Genomic DNA, 19,931 nt, shown 5'->3' with positions numbered 1-19,931 from the left:
TTGCCCCACCCATGGACTAACTACTTGGATGATCATCCAAACCTTTTATGCAGGATTGAATTTTTCTTCAAGGAACCTATTGGATTCAGCTGCTGGAGGTACTTTTATGTCCATCACTTTGGGTGCTGCAACAAAGCTTCTTGATAATATGATGATTAACTACTCTGAATGGCACACTGAAAGGACTCCTCAAGGTAAGAAGGTAAATTCTGTTGAAGAAACCTCTTCTTTGAGTGATAAGATTGATGTTATTATGTCTATGCTTGTTAATGGTAGACGAATGTTGATCCTAATAATGTTCCTTTAGCTTCATTGGTTGCTCAAGAAGAGCATGTTGATGTGAACTTCATTAAAAGTAACAATTTCAACGACAATGCTTATAGGAATAATTCTGGTAACAACTATATGTCATATCCTTCTAATAGTGGTAATTCTTATGGTAGATCTGTTTTGCCTAGTGAGGAAAAGATTCTAGAAATTGAAAGAGCTACTAAGAGCTTTATGCAATCACAATATGAGCAAAATCAATTGTTTACTAAAACTATGAATGAACAATCTTCCTCGTTGAAAATTGTAGGGAATCAACTTGAAAATTTGAATATGGAAATTTCTGGTTTGCAAACTAAGCTTTCAAATGCTGAAAACCGAATTTCATACATGTCTGAGTCACAAGCTTCTTTAATTAATAAAATGGCTGCTAAACCTGAGGATAATGATAACAAAATTCTTACTACATCAAATGCTATACAAGTTCGAATTAATGAAAATATTAGATTAATGGCTGAATTGCATGCTAGGTGGGAAAGAGAAGAAAAACTAGCTAAAGAGAATAATGTAGCTAAAGTTTGGACTATAACCACCACTAGTAATGTTGATACTTCACATGTTGCTAAACCTCCTACTATCAATGGCAAAATAATTGGTGTTGGTAATGTTTCTACTCCTAGTACAAAGCGTGCAAAATTGCCCGAAACTGCTGAAACTGTTTGTGATAAAAGTGTTGAAATTTTTCAGAATATTGGGGACAATAATCCCATTGCTTTAGATCATAATGGTTTTGATTTTGATAATTGTCATATCTCTAAAGTTATTAAGTTCTTGCAAAAACTTGCTAGAGGTCCTAATGCTAGTGCTATAAATTTGGCCTTTACTAAACATATTACAAATGCTCTCATTCAAGCAAGAGAAGAGAAATTAAAACTTAAAGCTTCTATTCCTAGGAAGTTAGAAGATGGTTGGGAGCCCATCATTAAAATGAGGGTCAATGATTTTGATTGTAATGCTTTATGTGATCTTGGTGCAAGTATTTCTGTTATGCCTAAGAAACTCTATGATATGCTTGACTTGCCACCATTGAAAAATTGTTATTTGGATGTTAATCTTGCTGATAATTCTATAAAGAAACCTTTGGGGAGGATTGATAATGTTCACATTACGGTTAACAATAACCTTTGTCCCCGTTGATTTTGTTGTCTTGGATATTGAATGCAATGCATCTTGTCCTATTATCTTGCGAAGACCCTTTCTTCGAACTGTTGGTGCTATTATTGATATGAAGGAAGGAAATATTAAGTAACAATTCCCTCTTAAGAAAGGTATGGAACACTTCCCTAGAAAGAGAATGAAGTTACCTTTTGATTCTATTATTAGAACAAGTTATGATGTTGATGCTTCTTCTCTCGATGTTACTTGATTTTCACTTTCTGCGCCTAGCTGAAAGGCGTTAAAGAAAAGCGCTTATGGGAGATAACCCATTATTTTATTTCTGCAATTTTTGTATTATATTTGTGTCTTGGAAGTTGTTATTACTGTAGCAACCTCTCCTTATCTTTATTTTATTGCATTGTTGTGCCAAGTAAAATCTTTGATAGTAAGGTTGATACTAGATTTGGATTTCTGCGCAGAAACAGATTTCTAGCTGTCACGAATTTGAGTAGATCTCTCTGTAGGAAACTCAGAAAAATCTGCCAAAAATCATGAGTAATCCTCAGATATGTACGCAACTTTCATTCAATTTGAGCTTCTTCATCTGAGCATGTTAAGTGCCTCAAAAAAATTCGTCTTTACGGACTGTTCTGTTTTGACAGATTCTGCCTTTTATTTCACATTGCCTCTTTTACTGTGTTGTATGGATTTCTTTGTTCCATTAACTTTCAGTAGCTTTGGGTAATGTCCAGAAGTGTTAAGAATGATTGTGTCCTCTCTGAACATGTGAATTTTTGATTATGCACTAACCCTCTAATGAGTTTGTTTTGAGTTTGGTGTGGAAGAAGTTTTCAAGGGTCAAGAGAGGAGGATGATATAATATGATCAAGAAGAGTGAAAAGTCTAAGCTTGGGGATGCCCCCGTGGTTCATCCCTGCATATTTCAAGAAGACTCAAGCATCTAAGCTTGGGGATGCCCAAGGCATCCCCTTCTTCATCGACAACTTATCAGGTCACTTCTAGTGAAACTATATTTTTATTCCGTCACATCTTATGTGCTTTACTTGGAGCGTCTGTATGTTTTTATTTTTGTTTGTGTTTGAATAAAATCGGATCCTAGCATTCTTTGTATGGGAGAAAGACACGCCCGCTGTTTCATATGAACACTAGTGTTCTTAGCTTTACTTTTAATGTTCATGGCGAAGGTTGAAAACTGCTTCGTTCATTGCTATTTGGTTGGAAACAGAAAATGCTTCATGTGGTAGTTGGTATATTGTCTCGAATAATTTGATACTTGGAAATTGTTTTGAGTTCTCAAGTAGATCATGTTTAAGCTCTTGCATCATGTAGTTTAAACCTATTAATGAAGAACTACCATAGAGCTTGTTGAAATTTGGTTTGCATGATTGGTCTCTCTAAAAGTCTAGATATTTTCTGGTAAAAGTGTTTGAACAACAAGGAGACAGTGTAGAGTCTTATAATGCTTGCAATATGTTCTTATGTGAGTTTTGCTGTACCGGTTCATACTTGTGTTTGCTTCAAACAACCTTGCTAGCCAAAGCCTTGTACTGAGAGGGAATGCTTCTCGTGCATCCAAAACTTGAGCCAAAACCCATGCCATTTGTGTCCACCATATCTACCTACTATGTGGTATTTATCTGCCATTCCAAAGTAAATTGCTTGCGTGCTACCTTTAAAATTTCATTCCTTGTCTTTGCAATACATAGCTCATGGGAAAGTAGCCTAAAAAACTATTGTGGTGATGAATGTGTCACTTATGTATCTTATTTTTTATAAGTTGCTTGTTGAGCGGTAACCATGTTTCTAGGGACGCCATCAACCTGTTACACCTTTGTTGAATATCATGTGAGTTGCTATGCATGTTCGCCTTGTCTGAAGTAAGGGTGATTTATCATGATCAAATGGTTTGAGTATGCATATTGTTAGAGAAGAACATTGGGCCGCCAACCAAAGCCATGTATCATGGTGGAAGTTTCAGTTTGGAAATTAATCCTCAATCTCTTATGAGTATATTATCTGTTGTTGAATGCTTAAGCATTAAAGAGGAGTCCAGTATCTGTTTTCTATGTTGTCCCGGTATGGATGTTCTCAAGATGAGATTTATCAAAATTGAGAAATCAAATGTGATCTATCTCCTTGGACCTTTGTACAGGTGACATAGAGGTACCCCTTTGTGACACTTGGTTGAAACATATGTAATTCAATGATAATCCATGGAAATCCGAGCTAATTAGGACAAGGTGCGGGCACTATTGGTATTCGATGCATGAGGCTTGCAACTTATAGGATGTTTTATGCATAACACATATGAATTATTACTACCGGTGACAAAATTGTTTCCATGTTTTCAAAATAAAAAGCTCTAGCACATGAGTAATCCCTGCTTCCCTCTGCGAAGGGTCTTTCTTATACTTTATGTTGAGTCAGTTTACCTACTTCTTTCTATCTTAGAAGCAAACACTTGTGTCAATTGTGTGCATTGATTCTCACATACTTGCTTATTTGCATTCATCATATTACTTTGTATTGACAATTATCCATGAGATATACATGTTGAAGTTGAAAGCTACTGCCGAAACTTATATCTTCCTTTGTGTTGCTTCAAAACCTTCTATTAAGAATCTATTGCTTTATGAGTTAACTCTTATGCAAGACTTATTGATGCTTGTCTTGAAAGTACTATTCATGAAAAGTCTTTGCTATATGATTCAGTTGTTTAGTCATTATCTTTACCATTGCTGTGAATCACTTCATTCATCTCATATGCTTTACAATAGTATTGATCAAGATTATGATAGTAGCATGTCACTTCAGAAATTATCCTTGTTATCGTTTACCTACTCGAGGGCGAGTAGGAACTAAGCTTGGGGATGCTTGATACGTCTCAAACGTATCTATAATTTCTTATGTTCCATGCTAGTTATATGACAATACTCACATGTTTTATATACACTGTACATCATTTTGATGCATTTTCCGGCACTAACCTATTAACAAGATGCCGAAGCGTCAGTTCCTGTTTTCTGCTGTTTTTGGTTTCAGAAATCCTACACAGGAAATATTCTCAGAATTGGATGAAACAAAAGCCCACGGTCCTATTTTCCACGGAGCCTTCCAGAAGTCCGAAGAGGAGACGAAGAGGGGCGACGAGACGGCCACACCCTAGGGCGGCGCGGCCCCACCTCTGGGCACGCCACCCTATGGGGTGGGCCCCTCGAGCGCCTCCCGACTCTGCCCCTTCGCCTATTTATTCTCTCCGTCGCGAAAGCCCTAGTACCGAGAGCCACGATACGAGAAAAGTTCCAGAGACACCGCCGCCAATCCCATCTCGGGGGATTCAGGAGATCGCCTCTGGCACCCTGCCGGAGAGGGGACTCATCACCGGAGGACACTACATCATCATGCCCGCCTCTGGATTGATGCGTGAGTAGTTCATCCTGGTGTTGCGCCGCACTACACTCCTCCACCAACAACCTTCACGTGGTCTTCATCTCCTACTGACAAGGTATTAACTTGTCAATGCCTACGGATTGTAGACTAGGGTTTAGTTGGATGTAGAGGGCAAGTAGATCTCGAAGGTTTCAGCCGAAAAGTACTCGATGAATATAAAACTAAGGTTGTGTTGACAGTAGATTCGATGCTTTCTTTGTCCCTCGACTCCCCCTTATATAGGAGGCGGAGCCGAGGGATTCGTATTGTACAAGTTACAGAGTCCTAAAAGGTTTCTAACTCCTCCCGCAAGATTACAAATAATGCTTCCTATTACAACTCTAGCTTTCCTTAACAATATCTTGGTCTTCCGAATCTTCTTATTCTTCGGGTAGTGGGCCTTCAGTAAACCCTGGGTACTATCTTCGGCAGGCCCATTGGGGATGCCTATGTCAGTAGCCCCCGAGATTTTGCTTGAATCGTAGAGTCAGGGAAAATCTCAACTGTTTATTTTTACTTGACAACTTAAAACTTTTCTATATTTCTTCACATAAATTTCTATATTGTACAGGGATAATGGTAGTTGGGGCTAGTTCATCTAACGGATCAGGTACTAGTTAACTGCTCTAGTGGCAATCCGCAAAAACCTACTTCAAAATCACGTCCCTGGACATGATCTCGGGATACTGGTGTAAACTTCGACAGGTGCCGCTTAAGGTCTTACCATTCTGTCGAGTCCCAATTATATTTATCGGGTACCTAACGCGTCCATTAGGATTTTTCTTCGTATCTGTTGATATGGATAAAAGTAGCAAACCGACGTCAGAGACGGCGCCACGCCTCACAGAACGGATCTGGGGTCTTACCTTCGCAAAGTTTTGCGGCATTCAGAAATTGATCGCAACTTTGGCGTTCTGAGAATATATTGTTCGAGTGCTTATTCGGCTGTTGGAATGGCACATTTTATTGAGTCAAAGATGATTTATATTGCTCTCCCGATGGGAGTATATGCAGAGTTATTTATAACTCGAAATATACTCTTTTGCTCTTCTATCTTTCTTCTTTTCATTCATTCATTCTTTTTTATAATTTCATCGGGCACGCGAACAGCGTTCCCGATGGGAGTAGCCCCCGAGGCTACAGCCAAGGACTTGTGCTTGGTTGTAGGCTCCACACCTTATGCCGCTATATTTTCTTTCTCTCCCGAAGTTTTATAATTTCTCGGGTGCGCGAACAGCGCTCCCGATGGGAGTAGCCCCCGAGGCTATGAACAAATATTTGTATTTGATCATAGGCTTGATGTCTACGCCCCCTCCTTTTCCTGTAGACAGTGTTGGGCCTCCAAGAGCAGAGGTTTGTAGAACAGCAGCAAGTTTCCCTTAAGTGGATCACCCAAGGTTTATCGAACTCAGGGAGGAAGAGGTCAAAGATATCCCTCTCATGCAACCCTGCAACCACAAAGCAAGAAGTCTCTTGTGTCCCCAACACACCTAATAGGTGCACTAGTTCGGCGAAGAGATAGTGAAATACAGGTGGTATAAATAAGTAGTAGCAACGGCACCAGAAAAGTGCTTTGCCCAGGACAGTAAACAAGCAATAGTAATGCAGCAGTAGTAACACAGTAAAACAGTAAACAAGCAGCGATAGCAGTATTTAGGAACAAGGCCTAGGGATCATACTTTCACTAGTGGACACTCTCAACTTTGATCACATAACAGAATAGATAAATGCATACTCTACACTCTTGTTGGATGATGAACACCATTGCGTAGGATTACACGAACCCTCAATGCCGGAGTTAACAAGCTCCACAATTCAATGTTCATATTTAAATAACCTTAGAGTGCGTGAAAGATCAACACGACTAAACCAAGTACTAACATAGCATGCACACTGTCACCTTCACACTATGTAGGAGGCATAGATCACATCAATACCATCATAGCAATAGTTAACTTCATAATCTACAAGAGATCATAATCATAGCCTACGCCAAGTACTAACACGGATGCACACACTGTCACCATTACACCGTGCAGGAGGAATAAAACTACTTTAATAACATTACTAGAGTAGTACATAGATAAATTGTGATACAAAACACATTGCAATCATAAAGAGATATAAATAAGCACTTCACTATGCCATTCATAACAGTGAATAAGTATTCTGTGAAATATAGCCTAAGAGACCCACACGGTGCACACACTGTCACCTTTACACACGTGGGACAAGGAGTCTCCGGAGATCACATAAGTAAAACCCACTTGACTAGCATAATGACATCTAGATTACAAGCATCATCATATGAATCTCAATCATGTAAGGCAGCTCATGAGATTATTGTATTGAAGCACATAGGAGAGAGATGAACCACATAGCTACCGGTACAGCCCCGAGCCTCGATGGAGAACTACTCCCTCCTCATGGGAGACAGCAGCGTTGATGAAGATGGCGGTGGTGTCGATGGAGAAGCCTTCCGGGGGCACTTCCCCGTCCCGGCGGCGTGCCGGAACAGAGACTCCTGTCCCCCAGATCTTGGCTTCGCGATGGCGGCGGCTCTGGAAGGTTTTTGCGGGTTTCGTCGATCGTATCAGGGTTTTCGCGACGGAGGCTTTAAATAGGCGGAAGGGCAAGGTCGGTGGACTTCTGGGGGGCCCACACACCAGGGCGGCGTGGCCCCCCCTCTGGTCGCGCCGGGCACACGTCTGGTGGCCCTGTGGCCCCCCTCTGACCTCTCTCGGGTGTTCTGGAAGCTTCGTGTGAAAATAGGATGCTGGGCATTGATTTCGTCCAATTCCGAGAATATTTCGTTACTAGGATTTCTAAAACCAAAAACAGCAGAAAACAGGAACTGGCACTTCGGCATCTCGTCAATAGGTTAGTTCCAGAAAACGCATAAATATGACATAAAGTATGCATAAAACATGTAGATATCATCAATAATGTGGCATGGAACATAAAAATTATCGATACGTCGGAGACGTATCAGCATCCCCAAGCTTAGTTCCTGCTCGTCCCGAGCAGGTAAACGATAAACAAAGATAATTTCTGGAGTGACATGCCATCATAACCTTGATCATACTATTGTAAAGCATATGTAGTGAATGCAGCGATCAAAACAATGTATATGACATGAGTAAACAAATGAATCATATGGCAAAGACTTTTCATGAATAGTACTTCAAGACAAGCATCAATAAGTCTTGCATAAGAGTTAACTCATAAAGCAATAATTCAAAGTAGAAGCATTGAAGCAACACAAAGGAAGATTAAGTTTCAGCGGTTGCTTTCAACTTATAACATGTATATCTCATAGATATTGTCAACATAGAGTAATATAACAAGTGCAATATGCAAATATGTAGGAATCAATGCACAGTTCACACAAGTGTTTGCTTCTTGAGGTGGAGAGAGATAGGTGAACTGACTCAACAATAAAAGTAAAAGAAAGGTCCTTCAAAGAGGAAAGCATCGATTGCTATATTTGTGCTAGAGCTTTGGTTTTGAAAACATAAAGAGAGCATAAAAGTAAAATTTTGAGAGGTGTTTGTTGTTGTCAACGAATGGTAGTGGGCACTCTAACCCCCTTGCCAGACAAACCTTCAAAGAGCGGCTCCCATGAATTATTTTTATTTTTGGGTGGCACTCCTTCCAACCTTTCTCTCACAAACCATGGCTAACCGAATCCTCGGGTGCCTGCCAACAATCTCATACCATGAAGGAGTGCCTTTTTTATTTTAGTTTTATTATGATGACACTCCTCCCCACCTTTGCTTTCTCAAGCCATGGCTAACCGAATCCTTCGGGTGCCGTCCAACAATCACATACCATGGAGGAGTGTCTATTTAGGTTAATTAATTTGGGACTGGGAATCCCATTGCCAGCTCTTTTTGCAAAATTATTGGATAAGCGGATGAAGCCACTAGTCCATTGGTGAAAGTTGCCCAACAAGAATGAAAGATAAACACCACATACTTCCTCATGAGCTATAAAACATTAACACAAATCAGAGGTGATAAATTTTGAATTATTTAAAGGTAGCACTCAAGCAATTTACTTTGGAATGGCGGAGAAATACCATGTAGTAGGTAGGTATGGTGGACACAAATGGCATAGTGGTTGGCTCAAGGATTTTGGATGAATGAGAAGTATTCCCTCTCGATACAAGGCTTAGGCTAGCAAGGTTATTTGAAACAAACACAAGGATGAACCGGTGCAGCAAAACTCACATAAAAGACATATTGTAAACATTATAAGACTCTACACCGTCTTCCTTGTTGTTCAAACTCTTTACTAGGAATTATCTAGACCTTAGAGAGACCAATTATGCAAACCAAATTTTAGCAAGCTCTATGTATTTCTTCATTAATGGGTGCAAAGTATATGATGCAAGAGCTTAAACATGAGCACAACAATTGCCAAGTATCACATTATCCAAGACATTTTACCAATTACTACATGTAGCATTTTCCGTTTCCAACCATATAACAATGAACGAAGCAGTTTCAACCTTCGCCATGAATATTAAAAGCTAAGAACACATGTGTTCATATGAACCAGCGGAGCGTGTCTCTCTCCCACACAAGCATTTATTCAAACAAAAACAAAAACAAACAGACGCTCCAAGTAAAGTACATAAGATGTGACCGAATAAAAATATAGTTTCAAGGGAGGAACTTGATAAATTTGTCGATGAAGAAGGGGATGCCTTGGGCATCCCCAAGCTTAGACGCTTGAGTCTTCTTAGAATATGCAGGGGTGAACCACCGGCGCATCCCCAAGCTTAGACTTTTCACTCTTCTTGATCATAGTATATCATCCTCCTCTCTTGACCCTTGAAAACTTCCTCCACACCAAACTCGAAACAAACTCATTAGAGGGTTAGTGCATAATCAAAAATTTCACATGTTCAGAGGTGACACAATCATTCTTAACACTTCTGGACATTGCCCAAAGCTACTGGAAGGTAATGGAACAAAGAAATCCATCCAACACAGCAAAAGAGGCAATGCGAAATAAAAGGCAGAATCTGTCAAAACAGAACAGTCCATAAAGATGAATTTTAAAATGGCACCAGAATTGCTCAGATGAAAATGCTCAAATTGAATGAAAGTTGCGTACATATCTGAGGATCACTCACATAAATTGGCATAATTTTCTGAGTTACCTACAGAGAATTAGGCCCAGATTCGTGACAGCAAGAAATCAGTTTCTGCGCAGTAATCCAAATCTAGTATCAACCTATCTATCAAAGACTTTACTTGGCACAACAATGCAATAAAATAAGATAAGGAGAGGTTGCTACAGTAGTAACAACTTCCAAGACACAAATATAAAAAAAAAGTACTGTAGTAAAATAAACACATGGGTTATCTCCCAAGAAGTTCTTTCTTTATAGCCATTAAGATGGGCTCAGCAGTTTTAATGATGCACTCGCAAGAAATAGTAGTTGAAGCAAAAGAGAGCATCAAGAGGCAAATTCAAAACACATTTAAGCCTAACATGTTTCCTATGCATAGGAATCTTGTAAATAAACAAGTTCATGAAGAGCAAAGTAACAAGCATAGGAAGATAAAACAAGAGTAACTTCAAAAATTTCAGCATATAGAGAGGTGTTTTAGTAACATGAAAATTTCTACAACCATATTTTCCTCTCTCATAATAATTTTCAGTAGCAACATGAGCAAACTCAACAATATAACTATCAAATGAAACATTCTTATCATGAGTCTCATGCATAAAATTATTACTCTCCACATAAGCATAATCAATTTTATTAGTTGTAGTGGGTGCAAATTCAACAAAGTAGCTATCATTATTATTCTCATCATCAAATATAGGAGGCAAAGTATCATCAAAGTAAATTTTCTCCTCAATGCTTGGGGGACTAAAAATATCATGCTCATCAAAGCCAGCTTCCCCAAGCTTAGAATTTTCCATATCATTAGCAACAATGGTGTTCAAAGCGTTCATACTAATATGTTCCATGGGTTTTTTAATTTTCGCATCAAACCATCCATGTCTTAAATCAGGAAATAGAATAAGAAGCTCATTGTTGTCCATTATACCAAACTAGTGTAAACAAGAAACAAAAAGATGCAATTGCAGGATCTAAAGGAAATAGCTTCGAGCACAAACACAATGGCGCCAGAAAAGTACTACACAGGAACCGGAGTATGAGTGCCTTTTACCTTTCCTCCCCGGCAACGGCGCCAGAAAATAGCTTGATGTCTACGCCCCCTCCTTTTCCTGTAGACAGTGTTGGGCCTCCAAGAGCAGAGGTTTGTAGAACAGCAGCAAGTTTCCCTTAAGTGGATCACCCAAGGTTTATCGAACTCAGGGAGGAAGAGGTCAAAGATATCCCTCTCATGCAACCCTGCAACCACAAAGCAAGAAGTCTCTTGTGTCCCCAACACACCTAATAGGTGCACTAGTTCGGCGAAGAGATAGTGAAATACAGGTGGTATAAATAAGTAGTAGCAACGGCACCAGAAAAGTGCTTTGCCCGTGACAAGAACAAGCAATAGTAACGCAGCAGTAGTAACACAAAGAAACAAGAAACAAGCGGCGATAGCGATATTTAGGAACAAGGCCTAGGGATCATACTTTCACTAGTGGACACTCTCAACTTTGATCACATAACAGAATAGATAAATGCATACTCTACACTCTTGTTGGATGATGAACACCATTGCGTAGGATTACACGAACCCTCAATGCCGGAGTTAACAAGCTCCACAATTCAGTGTTCATATTTAAATAACCTTAGAGTGCGTGAAAGATCAACACGACTAAACCAAGTACTAACATAGCATGCACACTGTCACCTTCACACTATGTAGGAGGCATAGATCACATCAATACCATCATAGCAATAGTTAACTTCATAATCTACAAGAGATCATAATCATAGCCTACGCCAAGTACTAACACGGATGCACACACTGTCACCATTACACCGTGCAGGAGGAATAAAACTACTTTAATAACATTACTAGAGTAGCACATAGATAAATTGTGATACAAAACACATTGCAATCATAAAGAGATATAAATAAGCACTTCACTATGCCATTCATAACAGTGAATAAGTATTCTGTGAAATATAGCCTAAGAGACCCACACGGTGCACACACTGTCACCTTTACACACGTGGGACAAGGAGTCTCCGGAGATCACATAAGTAAAACCCACTTGACTAGCATAATGACATCTAGATTACAAGCATCATCATATGAATCTCAATCATGTAAGGCAACTCATGAGATTATTGTATTGAAGCACATAGGAGAGAGATGAACCACATAGCTACCGGTACAGCCCCGAGCCTCGATGGAGAACTACTCCCTCCTCATGGGAGACAGCAGCGTTGATGAAGATGGCGGTGGTGTCGATGGAGAAGCCTTCCGGGGGCACTTCCCCATCCTGGCGGCGTGCCGGAACAGAGACTCCTGTCCCCCAGATCTTGGCTTCGCGATGGCGGCGGCTCTGGAAGGTTTTTGCGGGTTTCATCGATCGTATCAGGGTTTTCGCGACGGAGGCTTTAAATAGGCGGAAGGGCAAGGTCGGTGGACTTCTGGGGGGGCCACACACCAGGGCGGCGCGGCCCCCCCTCTGGCCGCGCCGGGCACACGTCTGGTGGCCCTGTGGCCCCCCTCTGACCTCTCTCGGGTGTTCTGGAAGCTTCGTGTGAAAATAGGATGCTGGGCGTTGATTTCGTCCAATTCCGAGAATATTTCGTTACTAGGATTTCTGAAACCAAAAACAGCAGAAAATAGGAACTGGTACTTCGGCATCTCATCAATAGGTTAGTTCCAGAAAACGCATAAATATGACATAAAGTATGCATAAAACATGTAGATATCATCAATAATGTGGCATGGAACATAAGAAATTATCGATACGTCGGAGACGTATCAAGGCTCACGCCATTTCTATTTTGTCTTTCTTGATCTTTTCATTTTTTCAAAGTAGCCCCCGAGCATTTGATCAAAAACTTGTATTTGATCAAAGGCTCTCCAGTATTTTTGCATGTCGCCTTTTTATGCCGCTGTTGAGTCGAATTTTTCTCTCTGACAAGGTGACGTTATTGCTGACGATAGCCACGATTGCGAATCCGAAAATCGTGAGAAGTTTTCTCCCGCTGCCTTGCGGGCCCAGATTATCCATTATGTTGACACGTCGTGTAGGTGGGGGACACACGTCCTCCGCTTTTCTTGGCGCACGTACCGTAACTTCTCCAGTGTTAAAATACTTTTTTACCCTTGTTTGTACGTGGTTATCATCTGCCGCACCCCTTTTCCATCCAACGGTCCGCTGCTTCGCCTTACCTTTATATAAGATCTCCTTCTTCCTCCTCGAGCACTTCCGCTCGCGCCATTCTCCTACTCTCCTCTGCAAAATCTCCTCCTGCGCCCCTCAATTCCCTAAGCTCATCTTCTCCAAGCTGCATTCCTGCGCCATTGTTGATGCCGCCGCGTCGGTTGATCAAGCATAGCACGCCTGATTCGTCAATGGCTGCCGTAGATCTGGGAAGCGCGGAGTGGGAAAGGTCCAAAATTTCCACCCAGGACATCAATCTCTTGAAGAAGCTGGGGATTAACAAGAAGCCCAAGGCGCTGTGCTTCCCTAGTGGAGAAAGCTACCCAACCCCTCCAATGGGGTATCGGGTAAGTTTCGTCGACCATCTCATCCGCGGTCTTTCCGCCCCCATTCATCCTTTCCTCCGCGGATTGCTTTTTGTTTATGGTCTTCAACTTCACCACCTCACGCCCAACTCAATCCTCCATATCTCCATTTTCATCACCCTCTGTGAGGCCTTCCTTGGCGTCCATCCTAACTGGGCGCTATGGAAGCGTATTTTCTTTTGTCGCCGCAATGGCTCTCCCAATGTCGCCTATAATATAGGCGGCGTTGTTATTTCTGTTCGCCCCACAGTCGATTACTTCGACGTCAAACTCCCTGACTCAGTTCAAGGGTGGCGCAAGAAGTGGTTGTACATTCAGGAGGAGAACCATGGATGTGCTGAAGACAACATCCCTCCTTTCGATGGTGCCGAGAAAATCCTTCGCCGCCGCTCCTGGGATGCAGAGGCTACCGAGGAAGAAAAAACATCGACAGAGGCCTTGATGACTCGCATCCATGAGTTGCAAAATACTCGCGGCAAAGAATTGTCAGGTATCCAAATCACAGCGTATTTTCTTAGAACCAGAGTGCAGCCTCTTCAGGCTCGCAAATACCCTCTCTGGAAGTATGCTGGCGACGAGGATGCAGATCGGTTGTCAGCGGATTTGGAGGTCAAGGACTTAGAAAAGCTTGTCCGAAAAATCTCCTCTCTCAGCAAAAAAGATTCTGTCCCTTCTTCTTGTCGTGTAAAACCGTACAGCGCCACCAATGCGCTTCCCAAGGTAAACTTTGTCGATTGATTTGTTATTGCCTTGCTATCTTTTTGTAACTCCTTTTTTGACATCTTCCCCTGTTTTTATATAGAACCATCCAAATCTTGTCTCGCTTCCTCCCCTTCCTGAAGGTGGAGAAGTTGAGGAAAGGGCCGTTGTCACCGACGACAACCAAGATGCCCCCTCTTTTGTGAATAAACCCGCAGATTCTCAAAAATCTGCGGGATCTTATGAAAAGGAGGCTGCCTCTGAAGGCACTGCCTCGGCACAATCTCCTCCTCCTGCTGTTTCTCCAAAGAACAAAAGGAAAATGAATGATGTCAAAGTTTCCGACACCTCCAAAGCCGAAGAAACTGTTCCTTCACGTCAGAAGGCAGCTTATGATCCATACCTCGAGGCCCTCATCAGTTCGTAAGTCACTCTTTTTTTTCCTTGTACTCGAAGATTGTTGTCTACCTTGTTTTTTACGCTGCCAACATTTAATCGCAGTGATGATGAGGGAGAAGCACCAACTTTTGATGTGGCTGCTCGAACGAGTACGTCACATACTCTAGTTGTTTCGGAGACGCCAGTTGAAGGAGAGGAATCCTCGCCTCCTCAACAAAACGTCGGCGTTCCTACACCTCCTTCAAGCCCTCTCGTCCCTTCACCAAAAAGGGCAAGAGTTGAATCAATTACACAGCCTACCCTACACTTGGGTGGCTCCTCGACTCCTCTTCTGGATGATGTAAGTTCTTGAATACTTTCTGATGCTGCCTATGTTTTCTCTGTGTACTTTATTTTGTGCTATCACCCTTTATTCCGTACCGACGCTTTCTTTCTCTCTCTCTTTCTTTTAACAGCCTTTGATTAAGGAATTCATCCGTTTCGGTGCCCAATTTGTTGGGTACCGTGACTATGCCAGTAAAGCTGAAGGTAATGCCTTGCTGCTTCTTTTTGCCCTTGCCTTCTTACTCCTTTGTTGTCGATGTTTTTAACTAAATTTAACTTTCTTGGCAGAAAAACAGGCGGAGGTCAACGAGCGTGCCAATACACTTGCTCAAAAATTAGAGCAAAGTGAAGAGGCTCGTAAGAAGGCCGAATCAGATGCTATTCAAGCTAGAGCAGAGGCTGACAAGGCCAAGGCCGATGCTGCTGGTGTCGAAGATCTTAAGAAGAAACTTCACGATGCCGAGACTTCGCTGAGCGAGCATACAGCCGCACAATCTGCTCGCGAGGAAGCGATTGTTAAACGCGTAAGGTCGCAAAACCGTCGCTTTGTCAGTAAGTATCTGAACCACTTCACATCCTTTGGACTTTCTTTCCTTCACTCGTTTGTTGATCAATAAGTTTTTATCTTGACAGGTAAAACATCTCAAGAATTTTAACTTGAAGATCCCGACAATGATCCTCTTCTTGACGCCCTTTCGTTCCTTGAGTTTCATGGAACAGAAGCACGCGAGGGCATTGATCAAGCTAAAGTAGGGCTGTCGCGACTCTTCCCCTACTTCTTCCCGAAGAAAGAGGAACCCGCAACTTTCCTTGCTCTTGCCAAGTGCTTTAATCCGCCAGAAGATCTTGGGCTGAAGGTACGCCAGGAAAATATGAAGGTCGCTGTTGAAAGCACTGTTGCCTTGGTCGCTGATAGCCAACAAACTATCGACTGGGCGAAAGTAGGCGACACAGAACAGATAGAGCAGACAAAATGGTGATCGTTGATCAAGGCGGCAAAGCCCAACACGAAGAAAATCCTGTCCTATCTCGGGATCAAGCCATCTTCAACTCCTAGCTCATCAAAGCCGAAGGTCTAGTTGAATGCCCCTTCTTTTTATTTTTCCTGTTTCTTTAGCTATTGTCGCCATATTAGTTTTGGCGACAATTACCTTAGTAGTCCTTTTGAAGAACTCCTTCTGTAATATCCATGTAAATTTCTTGAAGATCAATGGAATTCTGTCTTGTGCAATCCTTTGATATTGGAATTTTCTTTTCCAGTTGATATTTGATAACTACTCTGCCAATCCTCATTCTGCCGATACTTCTCCTGCTTCCTCCTTCTCGAAGAAAACACTAGTCAATGATAACTTCATCGAAGGTTCTTCAAGACAACATTTGTCGCAAGATTTGCAAGAATTACGCCAACAACTCCAATCCATGAAGAAACAAACTCTTGCGATGATGGAACAATCTCGACAAGCATCCGAGAGAGAGAATATTGCTCTTCAACAGGCAAAAGAAGCCATTGCTGCAAAGGATGCTGCTGTTGCTGAGGCTACCGAAGCTTCCTCTCGAGAAAATTATATGCTTCAGCTAATGATCGACGCCACCTGGACATGACAGGTATGTTTCCTGTTCATAACCATGCTGGATGTTATTTTTGCTATTTTTCCTTCCTTGTCAATTTATTTGCTGTACCAGGCTCATTTTTTGATACTGCTGCCGAAGATCAACGTGTTGAAGCTCGAGCCAATGTTCTGCTCAGACTGGCTGCACAACATGGTTCTAACTTTTGGGTTACTCCTGAGCGTACCCGTCAAATTGTCAGGTTCCAAGATCGCGCGGCTCAGGTCCGTGACTTCCTTGACTTCTGTACGAAGACTTTATTTTTAGTTTATGGAACCATGTTCCCTCGCAACAAGATGCCAGAAACTCTTCCTGCATTAATGGAAAATTTTCGAGATGCTCCTCGAATCCATGGCTTTGTGCGGGCTCAACTCTCTGCTGGCGCAAGATTTGCTATGATGATGATAAAGATTTGCTATCCAAAATTGCCCATGAATCAAATTGTTCCCACGTGCCTGGCTAAAATGTCGAAGAAAAAGAGAAACATGGGCAAGATTGATGATCTGGTGACTCCTGTAGCCGAAGATATGATGGATGAACTTCTTCGGATGGACGCTGAGTTCTTTGTGAAGGGTGGCTATGCCGAGCATAGTACTCGTCCTTCCAATGAACGAATAACCATAGACCATGTGCTAGGTATCCATTGAGGGGTTTTTCCTTTTTCTTGCTGTAATTTCACCATTGATACATCTTTGTAAACATGATCTATATTGTAAAGCTGTCAACTCTGTAAGTATGTATTGTTTCTATTTTTGATCATCGAGCCCCCGAGCCTTTGGCTGGAGCTTATACTATTTTGTTATCCCGAAGATTTTTCTCTTATTGCGAGAAGGTATATATATTTCGCTATCAATGGGCACGAGCCCCCGAGTGTCTTGGTGGTGACGTTCTATATTTTTGTTGCGAGGTTTTCAGACCAAAGCAATAACATGTTGACGAGTACACTATATTTATAGTTGTTAGCTTCCGATGTTCTATTTGGCGAGGTATTCTTGTACCAAGGCGAAATATTTTGGTAAGTCTAGTTTATCTATATTGTATATATTTTGTAACTTGAAGGCATTGAGCCCCCGAGCGTGTCGAAGAATAAGAAGTATATCTCCACTATCTTTATTATATTGCAGCACCGCGAGCCCGCCTCATTAAAAACCTTTCCGGTCCCACTCGGTGCCCCGAAAAGGAAAAGAGTGCGTCTGAAAACTCGCGGGCGTTTCAGTACATTGTATTTTTACAGAGGAGGACTATATTTCGACTCTAAGCGTAGAACCGCCTGAGCTGTGCCACGTTCCAGGGGTTTTTCTCGGGAACCCCTGTCTTCTTGTTTTTTATCCTGTACGCTCCCCCTTCGATTACTTCCGTAATGACGTAAGGGCCAAGCCATGGCGACTCGAGTTTTTCAGTACGCTCTTGATTGAGTCGCAAAACTAAGTCTCCAACTTGAAAGGATCTTGGTCGCAAACGTCGACTGTGGTAGTTTTTCAGGTCCTGCTGATATTTAGTTACCCTTGACAATACTTCGTCTCGAGCTTCGTCGAGTGCGTCGACGTCGTCTTCCAATGCTTTCTGGAAACTTCTTCGTTGTACTCGTGACTGCAGGGAGTCGTGCTCTATTTCTATCGGCGATCGCCTCTGCTCCGTGGACTAGGAAGAACGGGGTCTCTGTGTTCTTTGTATTTGGTGTTGTTCGGATGCTCCATAACACACTTGGTAACTCTTCTGGCCAGGTATGTCGAGCTTTTTCCAGTGGTCCTAACAAGCGTTTCTTGATGCCATTGCAGATGATACCATTGGCTTTCTCGACTTGACCATTGGTTTGAGGATGTGCAACTGACGCGAAGTGCAATTTGATGCCTACCTCTGCACAATACGCCTTGAACTCCTTTGACGTAAAGTTGCTGCCATTGTCTGTGACGATGCTGTGAGGTACTCCAAATCGAAAAACGATGCCCTTCACGAACTTTATTGCTGATGCTGCATCTGGTGAATTTATCGGCTTTGCTTCTATCCACTTGGTAAATTTGTCAACAGCAACCAACATGTACTCGTATCCTCCTGGCGAAGCTTTGTGTAATTTTCCCACCATATCGAGACCCCATTGAGCAAAAGGCCAAGATAAGGGTATTGGCATTAATTCTGCTGCCGGAGAGTGAGGTTTTGCGGCAAATCTCTGACATGCGTCACAAGTTCGCACTATTTCCTTCGCGTCCTCAATCGCTGTCAACCAGTAGAATCCTGCTCGAAAAACCTTGGCTGCAATAGCTCGACTGCTTGCGTGATGACCACATACTCCTTCGTGTACGTCCTTCAGAATTATCTTTCCTTCTTCGGGTGTAACGCACCTTTGTAACACACCCGAGATACTTCGCTTGTACAACTCCCTTTTGACCACCGTGAAAGCTTTGGATCGCCTAATAACTCGCCTTGCTTCAACTGGATCGTCGGGTATTGTTTTCCTTAGGATGTATGATATGTACGCCTGCATCCATGGGATTTGCACCATTAATACTAGATCCTGTTCCTCTTCTTCTTCTTCCAATGCTTCTTTCGCAGCCCCCGAGGGTTTCTCGCTCTTCTCCTTCTTTGTTAATTTCTTCGGCTTCGTGGATCTTTCTGTTATCTCTTCCCAGAACACACCTGGGGGAATTGCGAGGCACCGCGACCCGATGTTTGCAAGAACATCGGCTTCATCATTGCTCAACCTGCTGATATGGTTTACCTCGCATCCGTCAAATAGTTTCTCCAGCTCATTATACATCTCTTTGTATGCCACCATGCTATCATTGACCGCATCACATTGGTTCATGACTTGCTGAGCTACCAATTGTGAATCGCCAAATATTTTTAGTCGAGTTGCGCCGCAGGCTTTCGCCATCTTCATCCCATGTATGAGGGCTTCATATTCTGCCTCATTATTAGATGCGTTTGGGAACGTCATCCGCAGGACGTATTTCAATTTGTCGCCTTCAGGTGATATGAGTATTACCCCTGCTCCAGCTCCTTCTAACCTTTTGGACCCGTCGAAGTTCATAGTCCAGGTTCTCGATAAATCCGGAGGTCCTGTGTTTTGCAACTCCATCCACTCTGCGATGAAGTCTGGTAGAATTTGTGACTTTATTGCCTTTCTTTTTTCATACGTGATGTCCCGAGGAGAAAGTTCTATTCCCCAAAGGGAGACACGGCCTGTAGCTTCTGGATTATTGAGTATGTTGGATAAAGGCGCCTCATTGACCACTATTATCGGATGCGCCGAAAAATAGTGGCGCAATTTTCTTGCGGTTGTGAATACTCCATATGCTAGCTTTTGGTACTGCGGGTACCTCTGTTTTGAAGGCGATA

This window comes from Lolium perenne, chromosome 4 (assembly GCF_019359855.2).
Source record: "Lolium perenne isolate Kyuss_39 chromosome 4, Kyuss_2.0, whole genome shotgun sequence".
In the NCBI taxonomy this organism is placed as follows: domain Eukaryota; kingdom Viridiplantae; phylum Streptophyta; class Magnoliopsida; order Poales; family Poaceae; genus Lolium; species Lolium perenne.
The sequence above is the reverse complement of the archived record's forward strand: the minus strand, read 5'-3'. Positions refer to the sequence as shown.